The sequence below is a fragment of the Pungitius pungitius genome, chromosome 15 (assembly GCF_949316345.1).
Source record: "Pungitius pungitius chromosome 15, fPunPun2.1, whole genome shotgun sequence".
In the NCBI taxonomy this organism is placed as follows: domain Eukaryota; kingdom Metazoa; phylum Chordata; class Actinopteri; order Perciformes; family Gasterosteidae; genus Pungitius; species Pungitius pungitius.
The window spans coordinates 17,419,689-17,445,175 of NC_084914.1; the positions used below are offsets into that span (position 1 = coordinate 17,419,689).

The 25,487-nt window shown below is 40.1% G+C and overlaps 45 non-coding genes across 45 annotated transcripts; all 45 read right to left on the reverse strand.

Moving 5' to 3' along the window:
• Positions 1 to 240: 240 nt before the first annotated feature.
• trnal-uag (transfer RNA leucine (anticodon UAG)) lies at positions 241 to 323 on the reverse strand. The gene has a single exon. It is a non-coding gene; the product is annotated as a tRNA-Leu (tRNA).
• Positions 324 to 743: 420 nt separating this feature from the next.
• Positions 744 to 826, reverse strand: trnal-cag (transfer RNA leucine (anticodon CAG)). Its single transcript has one exon. It is a non-coding gene; the product is annotated as a tRNA-Leu (tRNA).
• A 1,429-nt stretch (positions 827 to 2,255) lies between these two features.
• On the reverse strand, positions 2,256 to 2,338 carry trnal-uag (transfer RNA leucine (anticodon UAG)). Its single transcript has one exon. It is a non-coding gene; the product is annotated as a tRNA-Leu (tRNA).
• A 421-nt stretch (positions 2,339 to 2,759) lies between these two features.
• trnal-uag (transfer RNA leucine (anticodon UAG)) lies at positions 2,760 to 2,842 on the reverse strand. Its single transcript has one exon. It is a non-coding gene; the product is annotated as a tRNA-Leu (tRNA).
• A 421-nt stretch (positions 2,843 to 3,263) lies between these two features.
• On the reverse strand, positions 3,264 to 3,346 carry trnal-uag (transfer RNA leucine (anticodon UAG)). Its single transcript has one exon. It is a non-coding gene; the product is annotated as a tRNA-Leu (tRNA).
• A 421-nt stretch (positions 3,347 to 3,767) lies between these two features.
• On the reverse strand, positions 3,768 to 3,850 carry trnal-uag (transfer RNA leucine (anticodon UAG)). The gene has a single exon. It is a non-coding gene; the product is annotated as a tRNA-Leu (tRNA).
• Positions 3,851 to 4,518: 668 nt separating this feature from the next.
• Positions 4,519 to 4,601, reverse strand: trnal-uag (transfer RNA leucine (anticodon UAG)). The gene has a single exon. It is a non-coding gene; the product is annotated as a tRNA-Leu (tRNA).
• Positions 4,602 to 5,021: 420 nt separating this feature from the next.
• Positions 5,022 to 5,104, reverse strand: trnal-cag (transfer RNA leucine (anticodon CAG)). Its single transcript has one exon. It is a non-coding gene; the product is annotated as a tRNA-Leu (tRNA).
• Positions 5,105 to 6,029: 925 nt separating this feature from the next.
• trnal-uag (transfer RNA leucine (anticodon UAG)) lies at positions 6,030 to 6,112 on the reverse strand. Its single transcript has one exon. It is a non-coding gene; the product is annotated as a tRNA-Leu (tRNA).
• A 668-nt stretch (positions 6,113 to 6,780) lies between these two features.
• Positions 6,781 to 6,863, reverse strand: trnal-uag (transfer RNA leucine (anticodon UAG)). The gene has a single exon. It is a non-coding gene; the product is annotated as a tRNA-Leu (tRNA).
• A 420-nt stretch (positions 6,864 to 7,283) lies between these two features.
• On the reverse strand, positions 7,284 to 7,366 carry trnal-cag (transfer RNA leucine (anticodon CAG)). The gene has a single exon. It is a non-coding gene; the product is annotated as a tRNA-Leu (tRNA).
• Positions 7,367 to 8,291: 925 nt separating this feature from the next.
• On the reverse strand, positions 8,292 to 8,374 carry trnal-uag (transfer RNA leucine (anticodon UAG)). The gene has a single exon. It is a non-coding gene; the product is annotated as a tRNA-Leu (tRNA).
• A 668-nt stretch (positions 8,375 to 9,042) lies between these two features.
• trnal-uag (transfer RNA leucine (anticodon UAG)) lies at positions 9,043 to 9,125 on the reverse strand. The gene has a single exon. It is a non-coding gene; the product is annotated as a tRNA-Leu (tRNA).
• A 420-nt stretch (positions 9,126 to 9,545) lies between these two features.
• Positions 9,546 to 9,628, reverse strand: trnal-cag (transfer RNA leucine (anticodon CAG)). Its single transcript has one exon. It is a non-coding gene; the product is annotated as a tRNA-Leu (tRNA).
• Positions 9,629 to 10,553: 925 nt separating this feature from the next.
• trnal-uag (transfer RNA leucine (anticodon UAG)) lies at positions 10,554 to 10,636 on the reverse strand. The gene has a single exon. It is a non-coding gene; the product is annotated as a tRNA-Leu (tRNA).
• Positions 10,637 to 11,057: 421 nt separating this feature from the next.
• Positions 11,058 to 11,140, reverse strand: trnal-uag (transfer RNA leucine (anticodon UAG)). The gene has a single exon. It is a non-coding gene; the product is annotated as a tRNA-Leu (tRNA).
• A 421-nt stretch (positions 11,141 to 11,561) lies between these two features.
• trnal-uag (transfer RNA leucine (anticodon UAG)) lies at positions 11,562 to 11,644 on the reverse strand. Its single transcript has one exon. It is a non-coding gene; the product is annotated as a tRNA-Leu (tRNA).
• A 169-nt stretch (positions 11,645 to 11,813) lies between these two features.
• Positions 11,814 to 11,896, reverse strand: trnal-uag (transfer RNA leucine (anticodon UAG)). Its single transcript has one exon. It is a non-coding gene; the product is annotated as a tRNA-Leu (tRNA).
• A 419-nt stretch (positions 11,897 to 12,315) lies between these two features.
• trnal-uag (transfer RNA leucine (anticodon UAG)) lies at positions 12,316 to 12,398 on the reverse strand. Its single transcript has one exon. It is a non-coding gene; the product is annotated as a tRNA-Leu (tRNA).
• A 421-nt stretch (positions 12,399 to 12,819) lies between these two features.
• On the reverse strand, positions 12,820 to 12,902 carry trnal-uag (transfer RNA leucine (anticodon UAG)). The gene has a single exon. It is a non-coding gene; the product is annotated as a tRNA-Leu (tRNA).
• Positions 12,903 to 13,321: 419 nt separating this feature from the next.
• On the reverse strand, positions 13,322 to 13,404 carry trnal-uag (transfer RNA leucine (anticodon UAG)). The gene has a single exon. It is a non-coding gene; the product is annotated as a tRNA-Leu (tRNA).
• A 169-nt stretch (positions 13,405 to 13,573) lies between these two features.
• trnal-uag (transfer RNA leucine (anticodon UAG)) lies at positions 13,574 to 13,656 on the reverse strand. The gene has a single exon. It is a non-coding gene; the product is annotated as a tRNA-Leu (tRNA).
• A 419-nt stretch (positions 13,657 to 14,075) lies between these two features.
• Positions 14,076 to 14,158, reverse strand: trnal-uag (transfer RNA leucine (anticodon UAG)). The gene has a single exon. It is a non-coding gene; the product is annotated as a tRNA-Leu (tRNA).
• Positions 14,159 to 14,327: 169 nt separating this feature from the next.
• Positions 14,328 to 14,410, reverse strand: trnal-uag (transfer RNA leucine (anticodon UAG)). The gene has a single exon. It is a non-coding gene; the product is annotated as a tRNA-Leu (tRNA).
• Positions 14,411 to 14,831: 421 nt separating this feature from the next.
• trnal-uag (transfer RNA leucine (anticodon UAG)) lies at positions 14,832 to 14,914 on the reverse strand. Its single transcript has one exon. It is a non-coding gene; the product is annotated as a tRNA-Leu (tRNA).
• A 673-nt stretch (positions 14,915 to 15,587) lies between these two features.
• trnal-uag (transfer RNA leucine (anticodon UAG)) lies at positions 15,588 to 15,670 on the reverse strand. Its single transcript has one exon. It is a non-coding gene; the product is annotated as a tRNA-Leu (tRNA).
• Positions 15,671 to 16,091: 421 nt separating this feature from the next.
• Positions 16,092 to 16,174, reverse strand: trnal-uag (transfer RNA leucine (anticodon UAG)). Its single transcript has one exon. It is a non-coding gene; the product is annotated as a tRNA-Leu (tRNA).
• Positions 16,175 to 16,847: 673 nt separating this feature from the next.
• Positions 16,848 to 16,930, reverse strand: trnal-uag (transfer RNA leucine (anticodon UAG)). The gene has a single exon. It is a non-coding gene; the product is annotated as a tRNA-Leu (tRNA).
• Positions 16,931 to 17,350: 420 nt separating this feature from the next.
• trnal-uag (transfer RNA leucine (anticodon UAG)) lies at positions 17,351 to 17,433 on the reverse strand. Its single transcript has one exon. It is a non-coding gene; the product is annotated as a tRNA-Leu (tRNA).
• Positions 17,434 to 17,854: 421 nt separating this feature from the next.
• trnal-uag (transfer RNA leucine (anticodon UAG)) lies at positions 17,855 to 17,937 on the reverse strand. The gene has a single exon. It is a non-coding gene; the product is annotated as a tRNA-Leu (tRNA).
• Positions 17,938 to 18,356: 419 nt separating this feature from the next.
• On the reverse strand, positions 18,357 to 18,439 carry trnal-uag (transfer RNA leucine (anticodon UAG)). The gene has a single exon. It is a non-coding gene; the product is annotated as a tRNA-Leu (tRNA).
• A 673-nt stretch (positions 18,440 to 19,112) lies between these two features.
• Positions 19,113 to 19,195, reverse strand: trnal-uag (transfer RNA leucine (anticodon UAG)). The gene has a single exon. It is a non-coding gene; the product is annotated as a tRNA-Leu (tRNA).
• Positions 19,196 to 19,615: 420 nt separating this feature from the next.
• On the reverse strand, positions 19,616 to 19,698 carry trnal-uag (transfer RNA leucine (anticodon UAG)). Its single transcript has one exon. It is a non-coding gene; the product is annotated as a tRNA-Leu (tRNA).
• Positions 19,699 to 19,867: 169 nt separating this feature from the next.
• trnal-uag (transfer RNA leucine (anticodon UAG)) lies at positions 19,868 to 19,950 on the reverse strand. The gene has a single exon. It is a non-coding gene; the product is annotated as a tRNA-Leu (tRNA).
• Positions 19,951 to 20,369: 419 nt separating this feature from the next.
• trnal-uag (transfer RNA leucine (anticodon UAG)) lies at positions 20,370 to 20,452 on the reverse strand. Its single transcript has one exon. It is a non-coding gene; the product is annotated as a tRNA-Leu (tRNA).
• Positions 20,453 to 20,873: 421 nt separating this feature from the next.
• trnal-uag (transfer RNA leucine (anticodon UAG)) lies at positions 20,874 to 20,956 on the reverse strand. Its single transcript has one exon. It is a non-coding gene; the product is annotated as a tRNA-Leu (tRNA).
• A 420-nt stretch (positions 20,957 to 21,376) lies between these two features.
• Positions 21,377 to 21,459, reverse strand: trnal-uag (transfer RNA leucine (anticodon UAG)). The gene has a single exon. It is a non-coding gene; the product is annotated as a tRNA-Leu (tRNA).
• Positions 21,460 to 21,628: 169 nt separating this feature from the next.
• trnal-uag (transfer RNA leucine (anticodon UAG)) lies at positions 21,629 to 21,711 on the reverse strand. The gene has a single exon. It is a non-coding gene; the product is annotated as a tRNA-Leu (tRNA).
• Positions 21,712 to 22,384: 673 nt separating this feature from the next.
• Positions 22,385 to 22,467, reverse strand: trnal-uag (transfer RNA leucine (anticodon UAG)). The gene has a single exon. It is a non-coding gene; the product is annotated as a tRNA-Leu (tRNA).
• Positions 22,468 to 22,887: 420 nt separating this feature from the next.
• On the reverse strand, positions 22,888 to 22,970 carry trnal-uag (transfer RNA leucine (anticodon UAG)). Its single transcript has one exon. It is a non-coding gene; the product is annotated as a tRNA-Leu (tRNA).
• Positions 22,971 to 23,391: 421 nt separating this feature from the next.
• trnal-uag (transfer RNA leucine (anticodon UAG)) lies at positions 23,392 to 23,474 on the reverse strand. Its single transcript has one exon. It is a non-coding gene; the product is annotated as a tRNA-Leu (tRNA).
• Positions 23,475 to 23,893: 419 nt separating this feature from the next.
• Positions 23,894 to 23,976, reverse strand: trnal-uag (transfer RNA leucine (anticodon UAG)). The gene has a single exon. It is a non-coding gene; the product is annotated as a tRNA-Leu (tRNA).
• A 673-nt stretch (positions 23,977 to 24,649) lies between these two features.
• Positions 24,650 to 24,732, reverse strand: trnal-uag (transfer RNA leucine (anticodon UAG)). The gene has a single exon. It is a non-coding gene; the product is annotated as a tRNA-Leu (tRNA).
• A 169-nt stretch (positions 24,733 to 24,901) lies between these two features.
• On the reverse strand, positions 24,902 to 24,984 carry trnal-uag (transfer RNA leucine (anticodon UAG)). The gene has a single exon. It is a non-coding gene; the product is annotated as a tRNA-Leu (tRNA).
• A 419-nt stretch (positions 24,985 to 25,403) lies between these two features.
• On the reverse strand, positions 25,404 to 25,486 carry trnal-uag (transfer RNA leucine (anticodon UAG)). The gene has a single exon. It is a non-coding gene; the product is annotated as a tRNA-Leu (tRNA).
• Position 25,487: the final 1 nt, after the last annotated feature.

Genomic DNA, 25,487 nt, shown 5'->3' on the forward strand with positions numbered 1-25,487 from the left:
AGTAGGATTTGAACCCACGCCTCTAGAGGAGACTGCGGCCTAAACGCAGCGCCTTAGACCGCTCGGCCATCCTGACTGAAAAACTCTAAAAGAAGCCAACAATTTTAAACATTTGTTGCCCGATCAAAAATGTAACATGGAATATTGTGTCTCAACCTTTTTACATGAAATGCCTTGCTACTTTTTATTTAATGTAGAAATACAGTGAATTTGTCTGACCAGGTGGGAAACATCAGGCATTGTCAGAAGTGGGATTTGAACCCACGCCTCCAGAGGAGACTGCGGCCTAAACGCAGCGCCTTAGACCGCTCGGCTATCCTGACTGAAAAATTCTGAAAGAAGCCAACAATTTTAAACATTTGTCTGGTTGCCCGATCAAAAATGTAACATGGAATATTGTGTCTCAACCTTTTTACATGAAATGCCTTGCTACTTTTTATTTAATGTAGAAATACAGTGAATGTGCCTGACCAAGTGGGAAACATCAGTCATTGTGAGAAGTGGGATTTGAACCCATGTCTTCAGAGGAGACTGCGGCCTAAACACAGGGCCTTAGACGGCAAGGCCATCCTGATTAAAATGTAATAAAAGTAGCAACAATTACTAAATGTTTCATTTGTCCTTAGATAACACATCTCACCTGGAATATGGTGTCTCAACTTCTTTACAAAAATGCATTGCTGCTTTTCACTTCATGTAGAAATACGGTAAATGTGACCGAGCCAGTGAACAACATCAGTCATTGTCAGAAGTGGGATTTGAACCCACGCCTCCAGAGGAGACTGCGGCCTGAACGCAGCGCCTTAGACCGCTCGGCCATCCTGACTGAAAAACACTCAAAAAAAGCAACAATTTCAAACATTTGTTTGGTCCTTATATCACAAATTTAACATTGTATATAATGTCTTAACTTTTTTAGATTAAATGCGTTTCTGCTTTTTATTTCTTGTAGAAATACAGTGAATGAGCCTGACCAAGTGGGAAACATCAGTCATTGTGAGAAGTGGGATTTGAACCCATGTCTTCAGAGGAGACTGCGGCCTAAACACAGGGCCTGAGACGGCAAGGCCATCCTGATTAAAATGTAATAAAAGTAGCAACAATTACTAAATGTTTCTTTTGTCCTTAGATAACACATCTTACCTGGAATATGGTGTCTCAACTTCTTTACACAAAATGCATTACTGCTTTTCACTTCATGTAGAAATACGGTAAATGTGACTGAGCCAGTGAACAACATCAGTCATTGTCAGAAGTGGGATTTGAACCCACGCCTCAAGAGGAGACTGCGGCCTAAACGCAGCGCCTAAGACCGCTCGGCCATCCTGACTGAAAAACTCTGAAAGAAGCCAACAATTTTAAACATTTGTCTGGTTGCCCGATCAAAAATGTAACATGGAATATTGTGTCTCAACCTTTTTACATGAAATGCCTTGCTACTTTTTATTTAATGTAGAAATACAGTGAATGTGCCTGACCAAGTGGGAAACATCAGTCATTGTGAGAAGTGGGATTTGAACCCATGTCTTCAGAGGAGACTGCGGCATAAACACAGGGCCTGAGACGGCAAGGCCATCCTGATTAAAATGTAATAAAAGTAGCAACAATTACTAAATGTTTCTTTTGTCCTTAGATAACACATCTTACCTGGAATATGGTGTCTCAACTTCTTTACACAAAATGCATTACTGCTTTTCACTTCATGTAGAAATACGGTAAATGTGACTGAGCCGGTGAACAACATCAGTCATTGTCAGAAGTGGGATTTGAAACCGCGCCTCAAGAGGAGACTGCGGCCTAAACGCAGCGCCTAAGACCGCTCGGCCATCCTGACTGAAAAACTCTGAAAGAAGCCAACAATTTTAAACATTTGTCTGGTTGCCCGATCAAAAATGTAACATGGAATATTGTGTCTCAACCTTTTTACATGAAATGCCTTGCTACTTTTTATTTAATGTAGAAATACAGTGAATGTGCCTGACCGAGCGGGAAACATCAGTCATTGTGAGAAGTGGGATTTGAACCCATGTCTTCAGAGGAGACTGCGGCCTAAACACAGGGCCTGAGACGGCAAGGCCATCCTGATTAAAATGTAATAAAAGTAGCAACAATTACTAAATGTTTCTTTTGTCCTTAGATAACACATCTTACCTGGAATATGGTGTCTCAACTTCTTTACACAAAATGCATTACTGCTTTTCACTTCATGTAGAAATACGGTAAATGTGACTGAGCCAGTGAACAACATCACTCATTGTCAGAAGTGGGATTTGAACCCACGCCTCCAGAGGAGACTGCGGCCTAAACGCAGCGCCTTAGACGGCTCGGCCATCCTGACTGAAAAACACTCAAAAAAAGCAACAATTTCAAACATTTGTTTGGTCCTTATATCACAAATTTAACATTGTATATAATGTCTTAACTTTTTGAGATTAAATGCGTTTCTGCTTTTTATTTCTTGTAGAAATACAGTGAATGTGCCTGACCAAGTGGGAAACATCAGTCATTGTGAGAAGTGGGATTTGAACCCATGTCTTGAGAGGAGACTGCGGCCTAAACACAGGGCCTTAGACGGCAAGGCCATCCTGATTAAAATGTAATAAAAGTAGCAACAATTACTAAATGTTTCTTTTGTCCTTAGATAACACATCTTACCTGGAATATGGTGTCTCAACTTCTTTACACAAAATGCATTACTGCTTTTCACTTCATGTAGAAATACGGTAAATGTGACTGAGCCAGTGAACAACATCAGTCATTGTCAGAAGTGGGATTTGAACCCACGCCTCCAGAGGAGACTGCGGCCTAAACGCAGCGCCTTAGACCGCTCGGCTATCCTGACTGAAAAATTCTGAAAGAAGCCAACAATTTTAAACATTTGTCTGGTTGCCCGATCAAAAATGTAACATGGAATATTGTGTCTCAACCTTTTTACATGAAATGCCTTGCTACTTTTTATTTAATGTAGAAATACAGTGAATGTGCCTGACCAAGTGGGAAACATCAGTCATTGTGAGAAGTGGGATTTGAACCCATGTCTTCAGAGGAGACTGCGGCCTAAACACAGGGCCTGAGACGGCAAGGCCATCCTGATTAAAATGTAATAAAAGTAGGAACAATTACTAAATGTTTCTTTTGTCCTTAGATAACACATCTCACCTGGAATATGGTGTCTCAACTTCTTTACACAAAATGCATTGCTGCTTTTCACTTCATGTAGAAATACGGTAAATGTGACTGAGCCAGTGAACAACATCAGTCATTGTCAGAAGTGGGATTTGAACCCACGCCTCCAGAGGAGACTGCGGCCTAAACGCAGCGCCTAAGACCGCTCGGCCATCCTGACTGAAAAACTCTGAAAGAAGCCAACAATTTTAAACATTTGTCTGGTTGCCCGATCAAAAATGTAACATGGAATATTGTGTCTCAACCTTTTTACATGAAATGCCTTGCTACTTTTTATTTAATGTAGAAATACAGTGAATGTGCCTGACCAAGTGGGAAACATCAGTCATTGTGAGAAGTGGGATTTGAACCCATGTCTTCAGAGGAGACTGCGGCCTAAACACAGGGCCTTAGACGGCAAGGCCATCCTGATTAAAATGTAATAAAAGTAGCAACAATTACTAAATGTTTCATTTGTCCTTAGATAACACATCTCACCTGGAATATGGTGTTTCAACTTCTTTACACAAAATGGATTACTGCTTTTCACTTCATGTAGAAATACGGTAAATGTGACTCAGCCAGTGAACAACATCAGTCATTGTCAGAAGTAGGATTTAAACCCACGCCTCCAGAGGAGACTGCGGCCTAAACGCAGCGCCTTAGACCGCTCGGCCATCCTGACTGAAAAACACTCAAAAAAAGCAACAATTTCAAACATTTGTTTGGTCCTTATATCACAAATTTAACATTGTATATAATGTCTTAACTTTTTTAGATTAAATGCGTTTCTGCTTTTTATTTCTTGTAGAAATACAGTGAATGAGCCTGACCAAGTGGGAAACATCAGTCATTGTGAGAAGTGGGATTTGAACCCGTGTCTTCAGAGGAGACTGCGGCCTAAACACAGGGCCTTAAACGGCAAGGCCACCCTGATTAAAATGTAATAAAAGTAGCAACAATTACTAAATGTTTCTTTTGTCCTTAGATAACACATCTTACCTGGATTATGGTGTCTCAACTTCTTTACACAAAATGCATTGCTGCTTTTCACTTCATGTAGAAATACGGTAAATGTGACTGAGCCAGTGAACAACATCTGTCATTGTCAAAAGTAGGATTTGAACCCACGCCTCTAGAGGAGACTGCGGCCTAAACGCAGCGCCTTAGACCGCTCGGCCATCCTGACTGAAAAACTCTAAAAGAAGCCAACAATTTTAAACATTTGTTGCCCGATCAAAAATGTAACATGGAATATTGTGTCTCAACCTTTTTACATGAAATGCCTTGCTACTTTTTATTTAATGTAGAAATACAGTGAATTTGTCTGACCAGGTGGGAAACATCAGGCATTGTCAGAAGTGGGATTTGAACCCACGCCTCCAGAGGAGACTGCGGCCTAAACGCAGCGCCTTAGACCGCTCGGCTATCCTGACTGAAAAATTCTGAAAGAAGCCAACAATTTTAAACATTTGTCTGGTTGCCCGATCAAAAATGTAACATGGAATATTGTGTCTCAACCTTTTTACATGAAATGCCTTGCTACTTTTTATTTAATGTAGAAATACAGTGAATGTGCCTGACCAAGTGGGAAACATCAGTCATTGTGAGAAGTGGGATTTGAACCCATGTCTTCAGAGGAGACTGCGGCCTAAACACAGGGCCTTAGACGGCAAGGCCATCCTGATTAAAATGTAATAAAAGTAGCAACAATTACTAAATGTTTCATTTGTCCTTAGATAACACATCTCACCTGGAATATGGTGTCTCAACTTCTTTACAAAAATGCATTGCTGCTTTTCACTTCATGTAGAAATACGGTAAATGTGACCGAGCCAGTGAACAACATCAGTCATTGTCAGAAGTGGGATTTGAACCCACGCCTCCAGAGGAGACTGCGGCCTGAACGCAGCGCCTTAGACCGCTCGGCCATCCTGACTGAAAAACACTCAAAAAAAGCAACAATTTCAAACATTTGTTTGGTCCTTATATCACAAATTTAACATTGTATATAATGTCTTAACTTTTTTAGATTAAATGCGTTTCTGCTTTTTATTTCTTGTAGAAATACAGTGAATGAGCCTGACCAAGTGGGAAACATCAGTCATTGTGAGAAGTGGGATTTGAACCCATGTCTTCAGAGGAGACTGCGGCCTAAACACAGGGCCTGAGACGGCAAGGCCATCCTGATTAAAATGTAATAAAAGTAGCAACAATTACTAAATGTTTCTTTTGTCCTTAGATAACACATCTTACCTGGAATATGGTGTCTCAACTTCTTTACACAAAATGCATTACTGCTTTTCACTTCATGTAGAAATACGGTAAATGTGACTGAGCCAGTGAACAACATCAGTCATTGTCAGAAGTGGGATTTGAACCCACGCCTCAAGAGGAGACTGCGGCCTAAACGCAGCGCCTAAGACCGCTCGGCCATCCTGACTGAAAAACTCTGAAAGAAGCCAACAATTTTAAACATTTGTCTGGTTGCCCGATCAAAAATGTAACATGGAATATTGTGTCTCAACCTTTTTACATGAAATGCCTTGCTACTTTTTATTTAATGTAGAAATACAGTGAATGTGCCTGACCAAGTGGGAAACATCAGTCATTGTGAGAAGTGGGATTTGAACCCATGTCTTCAGAGGAGACTGCGGCCTAAACACAGGGCCTTAGACGGCAAGGCCATCCTGATTAAAATGTAATAAAAGTAGCAACAATTACTAAATGTTTCATTTGTCCTTAGATAACACATCTCACCTGGAATATGGTGTCTCAACTTCTTTACACAAAATGGATTACTGCTTTTCACTTCATGTAGAAATACGGTAAATGTGACTCAGCCAGTGAACAACATCAGTCATTGTCAGAAGTAGGATTTGAACCCACGCCTCCAGAGGAGACTGCGGCCTAAACGCAGCGCCTTAGACCGCTCGGCCATCCTGACTGAAAAACACTCAAAAAAAGCAACAATTTCAAACATTTGTTTGGTCCTTATATCACAAATTTAACATTGTATATAATGTCTTAACTTTTTTAGATTAAATGCGTTTCTGCTTTTTATTTCTTGTAGAAATACAGTGAATGAGCCTGACCAAGTGGGAAACATCAGTCATTGTGAGAAGTGGGATTTGAACCCGTGTCTTCAGAGGAGACTGCGGCCTAAACACAGGGCCTTAAACGGCAAGGCCACCCTGATTAAAATGTAATAAAAGTAGCAACAATTACTAAATGTTTCTTTTGTCCTTAGATAACACATCTTACCTGGATTATGGTGTCTCAACTTCTTTACACAAAATGCATTGCTGCTTTTCACTTCATGTAGAAATACGGTAAATGTGACTGAGCCAGTGAACAACATCTGTCATTGTCAAAAGTAGGATTTGAACCCACGCCTCTAGAGGAGACTGCGGCCTAAACGCAGCGCCTTAGACCGCTCGGCCATCCTGACTGAAAAACTCTAAAAGAAGCCAACAATTTTAAACATTTGTTGCCCGATCAAAAATGTAACATGGAATATTGTGTCTCAACCTTTTTACATGAAATGCCTTGCTACTTTTTATTTAATGTAGAAATACAGTGAATTTGTCTGACCAGGTGGGAAACATCAGGCATTGTCAGAAGTGGGATTTGAACCCACGCCTCCAGAGGAGACTGCGGCCTAAACGCAGCGCCTTAGACCGCTCGGCTATCCTGACTGAAAAATTCTGAAAGAAGCCAACAATTTTAAACATTTGTCTGGTTGCCCGATCAAAAATGTAACATGGAATATTGTGTCTCAACCTTTTTACATGAAATGCCTTGCTACTTTTTATTTAATGTAGAAATACAGTGAATGTGCCTGACCAAGTGGGAAACATCAGTCATTGTGAGAAGTGGGATTTGAACCCATGTCTTCAGAGGAGACTGCGGCCTAAACACAGGGCCTTAGACGGCAAGGCCATCCTGATTAAAATGTAATAAAAGTAGCAACAATTACTAAATGTTTCATTTGTCCTTAGATAACACATCTCACCTGGAATATGGTGTCTCAACTTCTTTACAAAAATGCATTGCTGCTTTTCACTTCATGTAGAAATACGGTAAATGTGACCGAGCCAGTGAACAACATCAGTCATTGTCAGAAGTGGGATTTGAACCCACGCCTCCAGAGGAGACTGCGGCCTGAACGCAGCGCCTTAGACCGCTCGGCCATCCTGACTGAAAAACACTCAAAAAAAGCAACAATTTCAAACATTTGTTTGGTCCTTATATCACAAATTTAACATTGTATATAATGTCTTAACTTTTTTAGATTAAATGCGTTTCTGCTTTTTATTTCTTGTAGAAATACAGTGAATGAGCCTGACCAAGTGGGAAACATCAGTCATTGTGAGAAGTGGGATTTGAACCCATGTCTTCAGAGGAGACTGCGGCCTAAACACAGGGCCTGAGACGGCAAGGCCATCCTGATTAAAATGTAATAAAAGTAGCAACAATTACTAAATGTTTCTTTTGTCCTTAGATAACACATCTTACCTGGAATATGGTGTCTCAACTTCTTTACACAAAATGCATTACTGCTTTTCACTTCATGTAGAAATACGGTAAATGTGACTGAGCCAGTGAACAACATCAGTCATTGTCAGAAGTGGGATTTGAACCCACGCCTCAAGAGGAGACTGCGGCCTAAACGCAGCGCCTAAGACCGCTCGGCCATCCTGACTGAAAAACTCTGAAAGAAGCCAACAATTTTAAACATTTGTCTGGTTGCCCGATCAAAAATGTAACATGGAATATTGTGTCTCAACCTTTTTACATGAAATGCCTTGCTACTTTTTATTTAATGTAGAAATACAGTGAATGTGCCTGACCAAGTGGGAAACATCAGTCATTGTGAGAAGTGGGATTTGAACCCATGTCTTCAGAGGAGACTGCGGCCTAAACACAGGGCCTTAGACGGCAAGGCCATCCTGATTAAAATGTAATAAAAGTAGCAACAATTACTAAATGTTTCATTTGTCCTTAGATAACACATCTCACCTGGAATATGGTGTCTCAACTTCTTTACACAAAATGGATTACTGCTTTTCACTTCATGTAGAAATACGGTAAATGTGACTCAGCCAGTGAACAACATCAGTCATTGTCAGAAGTAGGATTTGAACCCACGCCTCCAGAGGAGACTGCGGCCTAAACGCAGCGCCTTAGACCGCTCGGCCATCCTGACTGAAAAACACTCAAAAAAAGCAACAATTTCAAACATTTGTTTGGTCCTTATATCACAAATTTAACATTGTATATAATGTCTTAACTTTTTTAGATTAAATGCGTTTCTGCTTTTTATTTCTTGTAGAAATACAGTGAATGAGCCTGACCAAGTGGGAAACATCAGTCATTGTGAGAAGTGGGATTTGAACCCGTGTCTTCAGAGGAGACTGCGGCCTAAACACAGGGCCTTAAACGGCAAGGCCACCCTGATTAAAATGTAATAAAAGTAGCAACAATTACTAAATGTTTCTTTTGTCCTTAGATAACACATCTTACCTGGATTATGGTGTCTCAACTTCTTTACACAAAATGCATTGCTGCTTTTCACTTCATGTAGAAATACGGTAAATGTGACTGAGCCAGTGAACAACATCTGTCATTGTCAAAAGTAGGATTTGAACCCACGCCTCTAGAGGAGACTGCGGCCTAAACGCAGCGCCTTAGACCGCTCGGCCATCCTGACTGAAAAACTCTAAAAGAAGCCAACAATTTTAAACATTTGTTGCCCGATCAAAAATGTAACATGGAATATTGTGTCTCAACCTTTTTACATGAAATGCCTTGCTACTTTTTATTTAATGTAGAAATACAGTGAATTTGTCTGACCAGGTGGGAAACATCAGGCATTGTCAGAAGTGGGATTTGAACCCACGCCTCCAGAGGAGACTGCGGCCTAAACGCAGCGCCTTAGACCGCTCGGCTATCCTGACTGAAAAATTCTGAAAGAAGCCAACAATTTTAAACATTTGTCTGGTTGCCCGATCAAAAATGTAACATGGAATATTGTGTCTCAACCTTTTTACATGAAATGCCTTGCTACTTTTTATTTAATGTAGAAATACAGTGAATGTGCCTGACCAAGTGGGAAACATCAGTCATTGTGAGAAGTGGGATTTGAACCCATGTCTTCAGAGGAGACTGCGGCCTAAACACAGGGCCTTAGACGGCAAGGCCATCCTGATTAAAATGTAATAAAAGTAGCAACAATTACTAAATGTTTCATTTGTCCTTAGATAACACATCTCACCTGGAATATGGTGTCTCAACTTCTTTACAAAAATGCATTGCTGCTTTTCACTTCATGTAGAAATACGGTAAATGTGACCGAGCCAGTGAACAACATCAGTCATTGTCAGAAGTGGGATTTGAACCCACGCCTCCAGAGGAGACTGCGGCCTGAACGCAGCGCCTTAGACCGCTCGGCCATCCTGACTGAAAAACACTCAAAAAAAGCAACAATTTCAAACATTTGTTTGGTCCTTATATCACAAATTTAACATTGTATATAATGTCTTAACTTTTTTAGATTAAATGCGTTTCTGCTTTTTATTTCTTGTAGAAATACAGTGAATGAGCCTGACCAAGTGGGAAACATCAGTCATTGTGAGAAGTGGGATTTGAACCCATGTCTTCAGAGGAGACTGCGGCCTAAACACAGGGCCTGAGACGGCAAGGCCATCCTGATTAAAATGTAATAAAAGTAGCAACAATTACTAAATGTTTCTTTTGTCCTTAGATAACACATCTTACCTGGAATATGGTGTCTCAACTTCTTTACACAAAATGCATTACTGCTTTTCACTTCATGTAGAAATACGGTAAATGTGACTGAGCCAGTGAACAACATCAGTCATTGTCAGAAGTGGGATTTGAACCCACGCCTCAAGAGGAGACTGCGGCCTAAACGCAGCGCCTAAGACCGCTCGGCCATCCTGACTGAAAAACTCTGAAAGAAGCCAACAATTTTAAACATTTGTCTGGTTGCCCGATCAAAAATGTAACATGGAATATTGTGTCTCAACCTTTTTACATGAAATGCCTTGCTACTTTTTATTTAATGTAGAAATACAGTGAATGTGCCTGACCAAGCGGGAAACATCAGTCATTGTGAGAAGTGGGATTTGAACCCATGTCTTCAGAGGAGACTGCGGCCTAAACACAGGGCCTGAGACGGCAAGGCCATCCTGATTAAAATGTAATAAAAGTAGCAACAATTACTAAATGTTTCTTTTGTCCTTAGATAACACATCTTACCTGGAATATGGTGTCTCAACTTCTTTACACAAAATGCATTACTGCTTTTCACTTCATGTAGAAATACGGTAAATGTGACTGAGCCAGTGAACAACATCACTCATTGTCAGAAGTGGGATTTGAACCCACGCCTCCAGAGGAGACTGCGGCCTAAACGCAGCGCCTTAGACGGCTCGGCCATCCTGACTGAAAAACACTCAAAAAAAGCAACAATTTCAAACATTTGTTTGGTCCTTATATCACAAATTTAACATTGTATATAATGTCTTAACTTTTTGAGATTAAATGCGTTTCTGCTTTTTATTTCTTGTAGAAATACAGTGAATGTGCCTGACCAAGTGGGAAACATTAGTCATTGTGAGAAGTGGGATTTGAACCCATGTCTTGAGAGGAGACTGCGGCCTAAACACAGGGCCTTAGACGGCAAGGCCATCCTGATTAAAATGTAAAAAAAGTAGCAACAATTACTAAATGTTTCTTTTGTCCTTAGATAACACATCTTACCTGGAATATGGTGTCTCAACTTCTTTACACAAAATGCATTACTGCTTTTCACTTCATGTAGAAATACGGTAAATGTGACTGAGCCAGTGAACAACATCAGTCATTGTCAGAAGTGGGATTTGAACCCACGCCTCCAGAGGAGACTGCGGCCTAAACGCAGCGCCTTAGACCGCTCGGCTATCCTGACTGAAAAATTCTGAAAGAAGCCAACAATTTTAAACATTTGTCTGGTTGCCCGATCAAAAATGTAACATGGAATATTGTGTCTCAACCTTTTTACATGAAATGCCTTGCTACTTTTTATTTAATGTAGAAATACAGTGAATGTGCCTGACCAAGTGGGAAACATCAGTCATTGTGAGAAGTGGGATTTGAACCCATGTCTTCAGAGGAGACTGCGGCCTAAACACAGGGCCTGAGACGGCAAGGCCATCCTGATTAAAATGTAATAAAAGTAGGAACAATTACTAAATGTTTCTTTTGTCCTTAGATAACACATCTTACCTGGAATATGGTGTCTCAACTTCTTTACACAAAATGCATTACTGCTTTTCACTTCATGTAGAAATACGGTAAATGTGACTGAGCCAGTGAACAACATCAGTCATTGTCAGAAGTGGGATTTGAACCCACGCCTCCAGAGGAGACTGCGGCCTAAACGCAGCGCCTTAGACCGCTCGGCCATCCTGACTGAAAAACTCTGAAAGAAGCCATCAATTTTAAACATTTGTCTGGTTGCCCGATCAAAAATGTAACATGGAATATTGTGTCTCAACCTTTTTATATGAAATGCCTTGCTACTTTTTATTTAATGTAGAAATACAGTGAATGTGCCTGACCAAGTGAACAACATCAGTCATTGTCAGAAGTGGGATTTGAACCCACGCCTCCAGAGGAGACTGCGGCCTAAACGCAGCGCCTTAGACCGCTCGGCCATCCTGAATGTAAAATACTCAAAAAAGTAACAATTTCAAACATTTGTTTGGTCCTTATATCACAAATTTAACATTGTATATAATGTCTTAACTTTTTTAGATTAAATGCGTTTCTGCTTTTTATTTCTTGTAGAAATACAGTGAATGTGCCTGACCAAGTGGGAAACATCAGTCATTGTGAGAAGTGGGATTTGAACCCATGTCTTCAGAGGAGACTGCGGCCTAAACACAGGGCCTTAGACGGCAAGGCCATCCTGATTAAAATGTAATAAAAGTAGCAACAATTACTAAATGTTTCATTTGTCCTTAGATAACACATCTCACCTGGAATATGGTGTCTCAACTTCTTTACAAAAATGCATTACTGCTTTTCACTTCATGTAGAAATACGGTAAATGTGACTGAGCCAGTGAACAACATTAGTCATTGTCAGAAGTGGGATTTGAACCCACGCCTCCAGAGGAGACTGCGGCCTAAACGCAGCGCCTTAGACCGCTCGGCCATCCTGACTGAAAAACACTCAAAAAAAGCAACAATTTCAAACATTTGTTTGGTCCTTATATCTTAAATTTAACATTGTATATAATGTCTTAACTTTTTTAGATTAAATGCGTTTCTGCTTTTTATTTCTTGTAGAAATACAGTGAATGTGCCTGACCAAGTGGGAAACATCAGTCATTGTGAGAAGTGGGATTTGAACCCATGTCTTCAGAGGAGACTGCGGCCTAAACACAAGGCCTTAGACGGCAAGGCCATCCTGATTAAAATGTAATAAAAGTAGCAACAATTACTAAATGTTTCATTTGTCCTTAGATAACACATCTCACCTGGAATATGGTGTCTCAACTTCTTTACACAAAATGCATTACTGCTTTTCACTTCATGTAGAAATACGGTAAATGTGACTGAGCCAGTGAACAACATCAGTCATTGTCAGAAGTGGGATTTGAACCCACGCCTCCAGAGGAGACTGCGGCCTAAACGCAGCGCCTTAGACCGCTCGGCCATCCTGACTGAAAAACACAAAAAAAGCAACAATTTCAAACATTTGTTTGGTCCTTATATCTTAAATTTAACATTGTATATAATGTCTTAACTTTTTTAGATTAAATGCGTTTCTGCTTTTTATTTCTTGTAGAAATACAGTGAATGTGCCTGACCAAGTGGGAAACATCAGTCATTGTGAGAAGTGGGATTTGAACCCATGTCTTCAGAGGAGACTGCGGCCTAAACACAAGGCCTTAGACGGCAAGGCCATCCTGATTAAAATGTAATAAAAGTAGCAACAATTACTAAATGTTTCATTTGTCCTTAGATAACACATCTCACCTGGAATATGGTGTCTCAACTTCTTTACACAAAATGCATTACTGCTTTTCACTTCATGTAGAAATACGGTAAATGTGACTGAGCCAGTGAACAACATCAGTCATTGTCAGAAGTGGGATTTGAACCCACGCCTCCAGAGGAGACTGAGGCCTAAACGCAGCACCTTAGACCGCTCGGCCATCCTGACTGAAAAACTCTGAAAGAAGCCATCAATTTTAAACATTTGTCTGGTTGCCCGATCAAAAATGTAACATGGAATATTGTGTCTCAACCTTTTTACATGAAATGCCTTGCTACTTTTTATTTAATGTAGAAATACAGTGAATGTGCCTGACCAAGTGAACAACATCAGTCATTGTCAGAAGTGGGATTTGAACCCACGCCTCCAGAGGAGACTGCGGCCTAAACGCAGCGCCTTAGACCGCTCGGCCATCCTGAATGTAAAATACTCAAAAAAGTAACAATTTCAAACATTTGTTTGGTCCTTATATCACAAATTTAACATTGTATATAATGTCTTAACTTTTTTAGATTAAATGCGTTTCTGCTTTTTATTTCTTGTAGAAATACAGTGAATGTGCCTGACCAAGTGGGAAACATCAGTCATTGTGAGAAGTGGGATTTGAACCCATGTCTTCAGAGGAGACTGCGGCCTAAACACAGGGCCTTAGACGGCAAGGCCATCCTGATTAAAATGTAATAAAAGTAGCAACAATTACTAAATGTTTCATTTGTCCTTAGATAACACATCTCACCTGGAATATGGTGTCTCAACTTCTTTACAAAAATGCATTACTGCTTTTCACTTCATGTAGAAATACGGTAAATGTGACTGAGCCAGTGAACAACATTAGTCATTGTCAGAAGTGGGATTTGAACCCACGCCTCCAGAGGAGACTGCGGCCTAAACGCAGCGCCTTAGACCGCTCGGCCATCCTGACTGAAAAACACTCAAAAAAAGCAACAATTTCAAACATTTGTTTGGTCCTTATATCTTAAATTTAACATTGTATATAATGTCTTAACTTTTTTAGATTAAATGCGTTTCTGCTTTTTATTTCTTGTAGAAATACAGTGAATGTGCCTGACCAAGTGGGAAACATCAGTCATTGTCAGAAGTGGGATTTGAACCCACGCCTTCAGAGGAGACTGCGGCCTAAACGCAGCGCCTTAGACCGCTCGGCCATCCTGACTGAAAAACACTCAAAAAAAGCAACAATTTCGAACATTTGTTTGGTCCTTATATCACAAATTTAACATTGTATATAATGTCTTAACTTTTTTAGATTAAATGCGTTTCTGCTTTTTATTTCTTGTAGAAATACAGTGAATGTGCCTGACCAAGTGGGAAACATCAGTCATTGTGAGAAGTGGGATTTGAACCCATGTCTTCAGAGGAGACTGCGGCCTAAACACAAGGCCTTAGACGGCAAGGCCATCCTGATTAAAATGTAATAAAAGTAGCAACAATTACTAAATGTTTCATTTGTCCTTAGATAACACATCTCACCTGGAATATGGTGTCTCAACTTCTTTACACAAAATGCATTACTGCTTTTCACTTCATGTAGAAATACGGTAAATGTGACTGAGCCAGTGAACAACATCAGTCATTGTCAGAAGTGGGATTTGAACCCACGCCTCCAGAGGAGACTGCGGCCTAAACGCAGCGCCTTAGACCGCTCGGCCATCCTGACTGAAAAACACTCAAAAAAAGCAACAATTTCAAACATTTGTTTGGTCCTTATATCACAAATTTAACATTGTATATAATGTCTTAACTTTTTTAGATTAAATGCGTTTCTGCTTTTTATTTCTTGTAGAAATACAGTGAATGTGCCTGACCAAGTGGGAAACATCAGTCATTGTGAGAAGTGGGATTTGAACCCATGTCTTCAGAGGAGACTGCGGCCTAAACACAGGGCCTAAGACCGCTCGGCCATCCTGACTGAAAAACTCTGAAAGAAGCCAACAATTTTAAACATTTGTCTGGTTGCCCGATCAAAAATGTAACATGGAATATTGTGTCTCAACCTTTTTACATGAAATGCCTTGCTACTTTTTATTTAATGTAGAAATACAGTGAATGTGCCTGACCAAGTGGGAAACATCAGTCATTGTGAGAAGTGGGATTTGAACCCATGTCTTCAGAGGAGACTGCGGCCTAAACACAGGGCCTGAGACGGCAAGGCCATCCTGATTAAAATGTAATAAAAGTAGCAACAATTACTAAATGTTTCTTTTGTCCTTCGATAACACATCTTACCTGGAATATGGTGTCTCAACTTCTTTACACAAAATGCATTACTGCTTTTCACTTCATGTAGAAATACGGTAAATGTGACTGAGCCAGTGAACAACATCAGTCATTGTCAGAAGTGGGATTTGAACGCACGCCTCCAGAGGAGACTGCGGCCTAAACGCAGCGCCTTAGACCGCTCGGCCATCCTGACTGAAAAACACTCAAAAAAAGCAACAATTTCAAACATTTGTTTGGTCCTTATATCACAAATTTAACATTGTATATAATGTCTTAACTTTTTTAGATTAAATGCGTTTCTGCTTTTTATTTCTTGTAGAAATACAGTGAATGTGCCTGACCAAGTGGGAAACATCAGTCATTGTGAGAAGTGGGATTTGAACCCATGTCTTCAGAGGAGACTGCGGCCTAAACACAGGGCCTTAGACGGCAAGGCCATCCTGATTAAAATGTAATAAAAGTAGCAACAATTACTAAATGTTTCTTTTGTCCTTAGATAACACATCTTACCTGGAATATTGTGTCTCAACTTCTTTACACAAAATGCATTACTGCTTTTCACTTCATGTAGAAATACGGTAAATGTGACTGAGCCAGTGAACAACATCAGTCATTGTCAGAAGTGGGATTTGAACCCACGCCTCCAGAGGAGACTGCGGCCTAAACGCAGCGCCTTAGACCGCTCGGCCATCCTGACTGAAAAACACTCAAAAAAAGCAACAATTTCAAACATTTGTTTGGTCCTTATATCACAAATTTAACATTGTATATAATGTCTTAACTTTTTTAGATTAAATGCGTTTCTGCTTTTTATTTCTTGTAGAAATACAGTGAATGTGCCTGACCAAGTGGGAAACATCAGTCATTGTGAGAAGTGGGATTTGAACCCATGTCTTCAGAGGAGACTGCGGCCTAAACACAGGGCCTAAGACCGCTCGGCCATCCTGACTGAAAAACTCTGAAAGAAGCCAACAATTTTAAACATTTGTCTGGTTGCCCGATCAAAAATGTAACATGGAATATTGTGTCTCAACCTTTTTACATGAAATGCCTTGCTACTTTTTATTTAATGTAGAAATACAGTGAATGTGCCTGACCAAGTGGGAAACATCAGTCATTGTGAGAAGTGGGATTTGAACCCATGTCTTCAGAGGAGACTGCGGCCTAAACACAGGGCCTGAGACGGCAAGGCCATCCTGATTAAAATGTAATAAAAGTAGCAACAATTACTAAATGTTTCTTTTGTCCTTCGATAACACATCTTACCTGGAATATGGTGTCTCAACTTCTTTACACAAAATGCATTACTGCTTTTCACTTCATGTAGAAATACGGTAAATGTGACTGAGCCAGTGAACAACATCAGTCATTGTCAGAAGTGGGATTTGAACGCACGCCTCCAGAGGAGACTGCGGCCTAAACGCAGCGCCTTAGACCGCTCGGCCATCCTGACTGAAAAACACTCAAAAAAAGCAACAATTTCAAACATTTGTTTGGTCCTTATATCACAAATTTAACATTGTATATAATGTCTTAACTTTTTTAGATTAAATGCGTTTCTGCTTTTTATTTCTTGTAGAAATACAGTGAATGTGCCTGACCAAGTGGGAAACATCAGTCATTGTGAGAAGTGGGATTTGAACCCATGTCTTCAGAGGAGACTGCGGCCTAAACACAGGGCCTTAGACGGCAAGGCCATCCTGATTAAAATGTAATAAAAGTAGCAACAATTACTAAATGTTTCATTTGTCCTTAGATAACACATCTCACCTGGAATATGGTGTCTCAACTTCTTTACAAAAATGCATTACTGCTTTTCACTTCATGTAGAAATACGGTAAATGTGACTGAGCTAGTGAACAACATTAGTCATTGTCAGAAGTGGGATTTGAACCCACGCCTCCAGAGGAGACTGCGGCCTAAACGCAGCGCCTTAGACCGCTCGGCCATCCTGACTGAAAAACACTCAAAAAAAGCAACAATTTCAAACATTTGTTTGGTCCTTATATCTTAAATTTAACATTGTATATAATGTCTTAACTTTTTTAGATTAAATGCGTTTCTGCTTTTTATTTCTTGTAGAAATACAGTGAATGTGCCTGACCAAGTGGGAAACATCAGTCATTGTGAGAAGTGGGATTTGAACCCATGTCTTCAGAGGAGACTGCGGCCTAAACACAAGGCCTTAGACGGCAAGGCCATCCTGATTAAAATGTAATAAAAGTAGCAACAATTACTAAATGTTTCATTTGTCCTTAGATAACACATCTCACCTGGAATATGGTGTCTCAACTTCTTTACACAAAATGCATTACTGCTTTTCACTTCATGTAGAAATACGGTAAATGTGACTGAGCCAGTGAACAACATCAGTCATTGTCAGAAGTGGGATTTAAACCCACGCCTCCAGAGGAGACTGCGGCCTAAACGCAGCGCCTTAGACCGCTCGGCCATCCTGACTGAAAAACACAAAAAAAGCAACAATTTCAAACATTTGTTTGGTCCTTATATCACAAATTTAACATTGTATATAATGTCTTAACTTTTTTAGATTAAATGCGTTTCTGCTTTTTATTTCTTGTAGAAATACAGTGAATGTGCCTGACCAAGTGGGAAACATCAGTCATTGTGAGAAGTGGGATTTGAACCCATGTCTTCAGAGGAGACTGCGGCCTAAACACAGGGCCTGAGACGGCAAGGCCATCCTGATTAAAATGTAATAAAAGTAGGAACAATTACTAAATGTTTCTTTTGTCCTTAGATAACACATCTTACCTGGAATATGGTGTCTCAACTTCTTTGCACAAAATGCATTACTGCTTTTCACTTCATGTAGAAATACGGTAAATGTGACTGAGCCAGTGAACAACATCAGTCATTGTCAGAAGTGGGATTTGAACCCACGCCTCCAGAGGAGACTGCGGCCTAAACGCAGCGCCTTAGACGGCTCGGCCATCCTGACTGAAAAACACTCAAAAAAAGCAACAATTTCAAACATTTGTTTGGTCCTTATATCACAAATTTAACATTGTATATAATGTCTTAACTTTTTTAGATTAAATGCGTTTCTGCTTTTTATTTCTTGTAGAAATACAGTGAATGTGCCTGACCAAGTGGGAAACATCAGTCATTGTGAGAAGTGGGATTTGAACCCATGTCTTCAGAGGAGACTGCGGCCTAAACACAGGGCCTAAGACCGCTCGGCCATCCTGACTGAAAAACTCTGAAAGAAGCCAACAATTTTAAACATTTGTCTGGTTGCCCGATCAAAAATGTAACATGGAATATTGTGTCTCAACCTTTTTACATGAAATGCCTTGCTACTTTTTATTTAATGTAGAAATACAGTGAATGTGCCTGACCAAGTGGGAAACATCAGTCATTGTGAGAAGTGGGATTTGAACCCATGTCTTCAGAGGAGACTGCGGCCTAAACACAGGGCCTGAGACGGCAAGGCCATCCTGATTAAAATGTAATAAAAGTAGCAACAATTACTAAATGTTTCATTTGTCCTTAGATAACACATCTCACCTGGAATATGGTGTCTCAACTTCTTTACACAAAATGCATTGCTGCTTTTCACTTCATGTAGAAATACGGTAAATGTGACTGAGCCAGTGAACAACATCAGTCATTGTCAGAAGTGGGATTTGAACCCACGCCTCCAGAGGAGACTGCGACCTAAACGCAGCGCCTTAGACCGCTCGGCCATCCTGACGGAAAAACTCTGAAAGAAGCCAACAATTTTAAACATTTGTCTGGTTGCCCGATCAAAAATGTAACATGGAATATTGTGTCTCAACCTTTTTATATGAAATGCCTTGCTACTTTTTATTTATTGTAGAAATACAGTGAATGTGCCTGACCAAGTGGGAAACATCAGTCATTGTGAGAAGTGGGATTTGAACCCATGTCTTCAGAGGAGACTGCGGCCTAAACACAGGGCCTTAGACGGTGAGCCATCCTGATTAAAATGTAATAAAAGTAGCAACAATTACTAAATGTTTCTTTTGTCCTTAGATAACACATCTCACCTGGAATATGGTGTCTCAACTTCTTTACACAAAATGCATTGCTGCTTTTCACTTCATGTAGAAATACGGTAAATGTGACTGAGCCAGTGAACAACATCAGTCATTGTCAGAAGTGGGATTTGAACCCACGCCTCCAGAGGAGACTGAGGCCTAAACGCAGCACCTTAGACCGCTCGGCCATCCTGACTGAAAAACTCTGAAAGAAGCCATCAATTTTAAACATTTGTCTGGTTGCCCGATCAAAAATGTAACATGGAATATTGTGTCTCAACCTTTTTACATGAAATGCCTTGCTACTTTTTATTTAATGTAGAAATACAGTGAATGTGCCTGACCAAGTGAACAACATCAGTCATTGTCAGAAGTGGGATTTGAACCCACGCCTCCAGAGGAGACTGCGGCCTAAACGCAGCGCCTTAGACCGCTCGGCCATCCTGAATGTAAAATACTCAAAAAAGTAACAATTTCAAACATTTGTTTGGTCCTTATATCACAAATTTAACATTGTATATAATGTCTTAACTTTTTTAGATTAAATGCGTTTCTGCTTTTTATTTCTTGTAGAAATACAGTGAATGTGCCTGACCAAGTGGGAAACATCAGTCATTGTGAGAAGTGGGATTTGAACCCATGTCTTCAGAGGAGACTGCGGCCTAAACACAGGGCCTTAGACGGCAAGGCCATCCTGATTAAAATGTAATAAAAGTAGCAACAATTACTAAATGTTTCATTTGTCCTTAGATAACACATCTCACCTGGAATATGGTGTCTCAACTTCTTTACAAAAATGCATTACTGCTTTTCACTTCATGTAGAAATACGGTAAATGTGACTGAGCCAGTGAACAACATTAGTCATTGTCAGAAGTGGGATTTGAACCCACGCCTCCAGAGGAGACTGCGGCCTAAACGCAGCGCCTTAGACCGCTCGGCCATCCTGACTGAAAAACACTCAAAAAAAGCAACAATTTCAAACATTTGTTTGGTCCTTATATCTTAAATTTAACATTGTATATAATGTCTTAACTTTTTTAGATTAAATGCGTTTCTGCTTTTTATTTCTTGTAGAAATACAGTGAATGTGCCTGACCAAGTGGGAAACATCAGTCATTGTGAGAAGTGGGATTTGAACCCATGTCTTCAGAGGAGACTGCGGCCTAAACACAGGGCCTGAGACGGCAAGGCCATCCTGATTAAAATGTAATAAAAGTAGGAACAATTACTAAATGTTTCTTTTGTCCTTAGATAACACATCTTACCTGGAATATGGTGTCTCAACTTCTTTGCACAAAATGCATTACTGCTTTTCACTTCATGTAGAAATACGGTAAATGTGACTGAGCCAGTGAACAACATCAGTCATTGTCAGAAGTGGGATTTGAACCCACGCCTCCAGAGGAGACTGCGGCCTAAACGCAGCGCCTTAGACGGCTCGGCCATCCTGACTGAAAAACACTCAAAAAAAGTAACAATTTCAAACATTTGTTTGGTCCTTATATCACAAATTTAACATTGTATATAATGTCTTAACTTTTTTAGATTAAATGCGTTTCTGCTTTTTATTTCTTGTAGAAATACAGTGAATGTGCCTGACCAAGTGGGAAACATCAGTCATTGTGAGAAGTGGGATTTGAACCCATGTCTTCAGAGGAGACTGCGGCCTAAACACAGGGCCTTAGACGGCAAGGCCATCCTGATTAAAATGTAATAAAAGTAGCAACAATTACTAAATGTTTCATTTGTCCTTAGATAACACATCTCACCTGGAATATGGTGTCTCAACTTCTTTACAAAAATGCATTACTGCTTTTCACTTAATCTAGAAATACGGTAAATGTGACTGAGCCAGTGAACAACATTAGTCATTGTCAGAAGTGGGATTTGAACCCACGCCTCCAGAGGAGACTGCGGCCTAAACGCAGCGCCTTAGACCGCTCGGCCATCCTGACTGAAAAACACTCAAAAAAAGCAACAATTTCAAACATTTGTTTGGTCCTTATATCTTAAATTTAACATTGTATATAATGTCTTAACTTTTTTAGATTAAATGCGTTTCTGCTTTTTATTTCTTGTAGAAATACAGTGAATGTGCCTGACCAAGTGGGAAACATCAGTCATTGTCAGAAGTGGGATTTGAACCCACGCCTTCAGAGGAGACTGCGGCCTAAACGCAGCGCCTTAGACCGCTCGGCCATCCTGACTGAAAAACACTCAAAAAAAGCAACAATTTCGAACATTTGTTTGGTCCTTATATCACAAATTTAACATTGTATATAATGTCTTAACTTTTTTAGATTAAATGCGTTTCTGCTTTTTATTTCTTGTAGAAATACAGTGAATGTGCCTGACCAAGTGGGAAACATCAGTCATTGTGAGAAGTGGGATTTGAACCCATGTCTTCAGAGGAGACTGCGGCCTAAACACAGGGCCTAAGACCGCTCGGCCATCCTGACTGAAAAACTCTGAAAGAAGCCAACAATTTTAAACATTTGTCTGGTTGCCCGATCAAAAATGTAACATGGAATATTGTGTCTCAACCTTTTTACATGAAATGCCTTGCTACTTTTTATTTAATGTAGAAATACAGTGAATGTGCCTGACCAAGTGGGAAACATCAGTCATTGTGAGAAGTGGGATTTGAACCCATGTCTTCAGAGGAGACTGCGGCCTAAACACAGGGCCTGAGACGGCAAGGCCATCCTGATTAAAATGTAATAAAAGTAGCAACAATTACTAAATGTTTCTTTTGTCCTTCGATAACACATCTTACCTGGAATATGGTGTCTCAACTTCTTTACACAAAATGCATTACTGCTTTTCACTTCATGTAGAAATACGGTAAATGTGACTGAGCCAGTGAACAACATCAGTCATTGTCAGAAGTGGGATTTGAACGCACGCCTCCAGAGGAGACTGCGGCCTAAACGCAGCGCCTTAGACCGCTCGGCCATCCTGACTGAAAAACACTCAAAAAAAGCAACATTTTCAAACATTTGTTTGGTCCTTATATCACAAATTTAACATTGTATATAATGTCTTAACTTTTTTAGATTAAATGCGTTTCTGCTTTTTATTTCTTGTAGAAATACAGTGAATGTGCCTGACCAAGTGGGAAACATCAGTCATTGTGAGAAGTGGGATTTGAACCCATGTCTTCAGAGGAGACTGCGGCCTAAACACAGGGCCTTAGACGGCAAGGCCATCCTGATTAAAATGTAATAAAAGTAGCAACAATTACTAAATGTTTCATTTGTCCTTAGATAACACATCTCACCTGGAATATGGTGTCTCAACTTCTTTACAAAAATGCATTACTGCTTTTCACTTCATGTAGAAATACGGTAAATGTGACTGAGCCAGTGAACAACATTAGTCATTGTCAGAAGTGGGATTTGAACCCACGCCTCCAGAGGAGACTGCGGCCTAAACGCAGCGCCTTAGACCGCTCGGCCATCCTGACTGAAAAACACTCAAAAAAAGCAACAATTTCAAACATTTGTTTGGTCCTTATATCTTAAATTTAACATTGTATATAATGTCTTAACTTTTTTAGATTAAATGCGTTTCTGCTTTTTATTTCTTGTAGAAATACAGTGAATGTGCCTGACCAAGTGGGAAACATCAGTCATTGTGAGAAGTGGGATTTGAACCCATGTCTTCAGAGGAGACTGCGGCCTAAACACAAGGCCTTAGACGGCAAGGCCATCCTGATTAAAATGTAATAAAAGTAGCAACAATTACTAAATGTTTCATTTGTCCTTAGATAACACATCTCACCTGGAATATGGTGTCTCAACTTCTTTACACAAAATGCATTACTGCTTTTCACTTCATGTAGAAATACGGTAAATGTGACTGAGCCAGTGAACAACATCAGTCATTGTCAGAAGTGGGATTTAAACCCACGCCTCCAGAGGAGACTGCGGCCTAAACGCAGCGCCTTAGACCGCTCGGCCATCCTGACTGAAAAACACAAAAAAAGCAACAATTTCAAACATTTGTTTGGTCCTTATATCACAAATTTAACATTGTATATAATGTCTTAACTTTTTTAGATTAAATGCGTTTCTGCTTTTTATTTCTTGTAGAAATACAGTGAATGTGCCTGACCAAGTGGGAAACATCAGTCATTGTGAGAAGTGGGATTTGAACCCATGTCTTCAGAGGAGACTGCGGCCTAAACACAGGGCCTGAGACGGCAAGGCCATCCTGATTAAAATGTAATAAAAGTAGGAACAATTACTAAATGTTTCTTTTGTCCTTAGATAACACATCTTACCTGGAATATGGTGTCTCAACTTCTTTGCACAAAATGCATTACTGCTTTTCACTTCATGTAGAAATACGGTAAATGTGACTGAGCCAGTGAACAACATCAGTCATTGTCAGAAGTGGGATTTGAACCCACGCCTCCAGAGGAGACTGCGGCCTAAACGCAGCGCCTTAGACGGCTCGGCCATCCTGACTGAAAAACACTCAAAAAAAGCAACAATTTCAAACATTTGTTTGGTCCTTATATCACAAATTTAACATTGTATATAATGTCTTAACTTTTTTAGATTAAATGCGTTTCTGCTTTTTATTTCTTGTAGAAATACAGTGAATGTGCCTGACCAAGTGGGAAACATCAGTCATTGTGAGAAGTGGGATTTGAACCCATGTCTTCAGAGGAGACTGCGGCCTAAACACAGGGCCTAAGACCGCTCGGCCATCCTGACTGAAAAACTCTGAAAGAAGCCAACAATTTTAAACATTTGTCTGGTTGCCCGATCAAAAATGTAACATGGAATATTGTGTCTCAACCTTTTTACATGAAATGCCTTGCTACTTTTTATTTAATGTAGAAATACAGTGAATGTGCCTGACCAAGTGGGAAACATCAGTCATTGTGAGAAGTGGGATTTGAACCCATGTCTTCAGAGGAGACTGCGGCCTAAACACAGGGCCTGAGACGGCAAGGCCATCCTGATTAAAATGTAATAAAAGTAGCAACAATTACTAAATGTTTCATTTGTCCTTAGATAACACATCTCACCTGGAATATGGTGTCTCAACTTCTTTACACAAAATGCATTGCTGCTTTTCACTTCATGTAGAAATACGGTAAATGTGACTGAGCCAGTGAACAACATCAGTCATTGTCAGAAGTGGGATTTGAACCCACGCCTCCAGAGGAGACTGCGACCTAAACGCAGCGCCTTAGACCGCTCGGCCATCCTGACGGAAAAACTCTGAAAGAAGCCAACAATTTTAAACATTTGTCTGGTTGCCCGATCAAAAATGTAACATGGAATATTGTGTCTCAACCTTTTTACATGAAATGCCTTGCTACTTTTTATTTAATGTAGAAATACAGTGAATGTGCCTGACCAAGTGAACAACATCAGTCATTGTCAGAAGTGGGATTTGAACCCACGCCTCCAGAGGAGACTGCGGCCTAAACGCAGCGCCTTAGACCGCTCGGCCATCCTGAATGTAAAATACTCAAAAAAGTAACAATTTCAAACATTTGTTTGGTCCTTATATCACAAATTTAACATTGTATATAATGTCTTAACTTTTTTAGATTAAATGCGTTTCTGCTTTTTATTTCTTGTAGAAATACAGTGAATGTGCCTGACCAAGTGGGAAACATCAGTCATTGTGAGAAGTGGGATTTGAACCCATGTCTTCAGAGGAGACTGCGGCCTAAACACAGGGCCTTAGACGGCAAGGCCATCCTGATTAAAATGTAATAAAAGTAGCAACAATTACTAAATGTTTCATTTGTCCTTAGATAACACATCTCACCTGGAATATGGTGTCTCAACTTCTTTACAAAAATGCATTACTGCTTTTCACTTCATGTAGAAATACGGTAAATGTGACTGAGCCAGTGAACAACATTAGTCATTGTCAGAAGTGGGATTTGAACCCACGCCTCCAGAGGAGACTGCGGCCTAAACGCAGCGCCTTAGACCGCTCGGCCATCCTGACT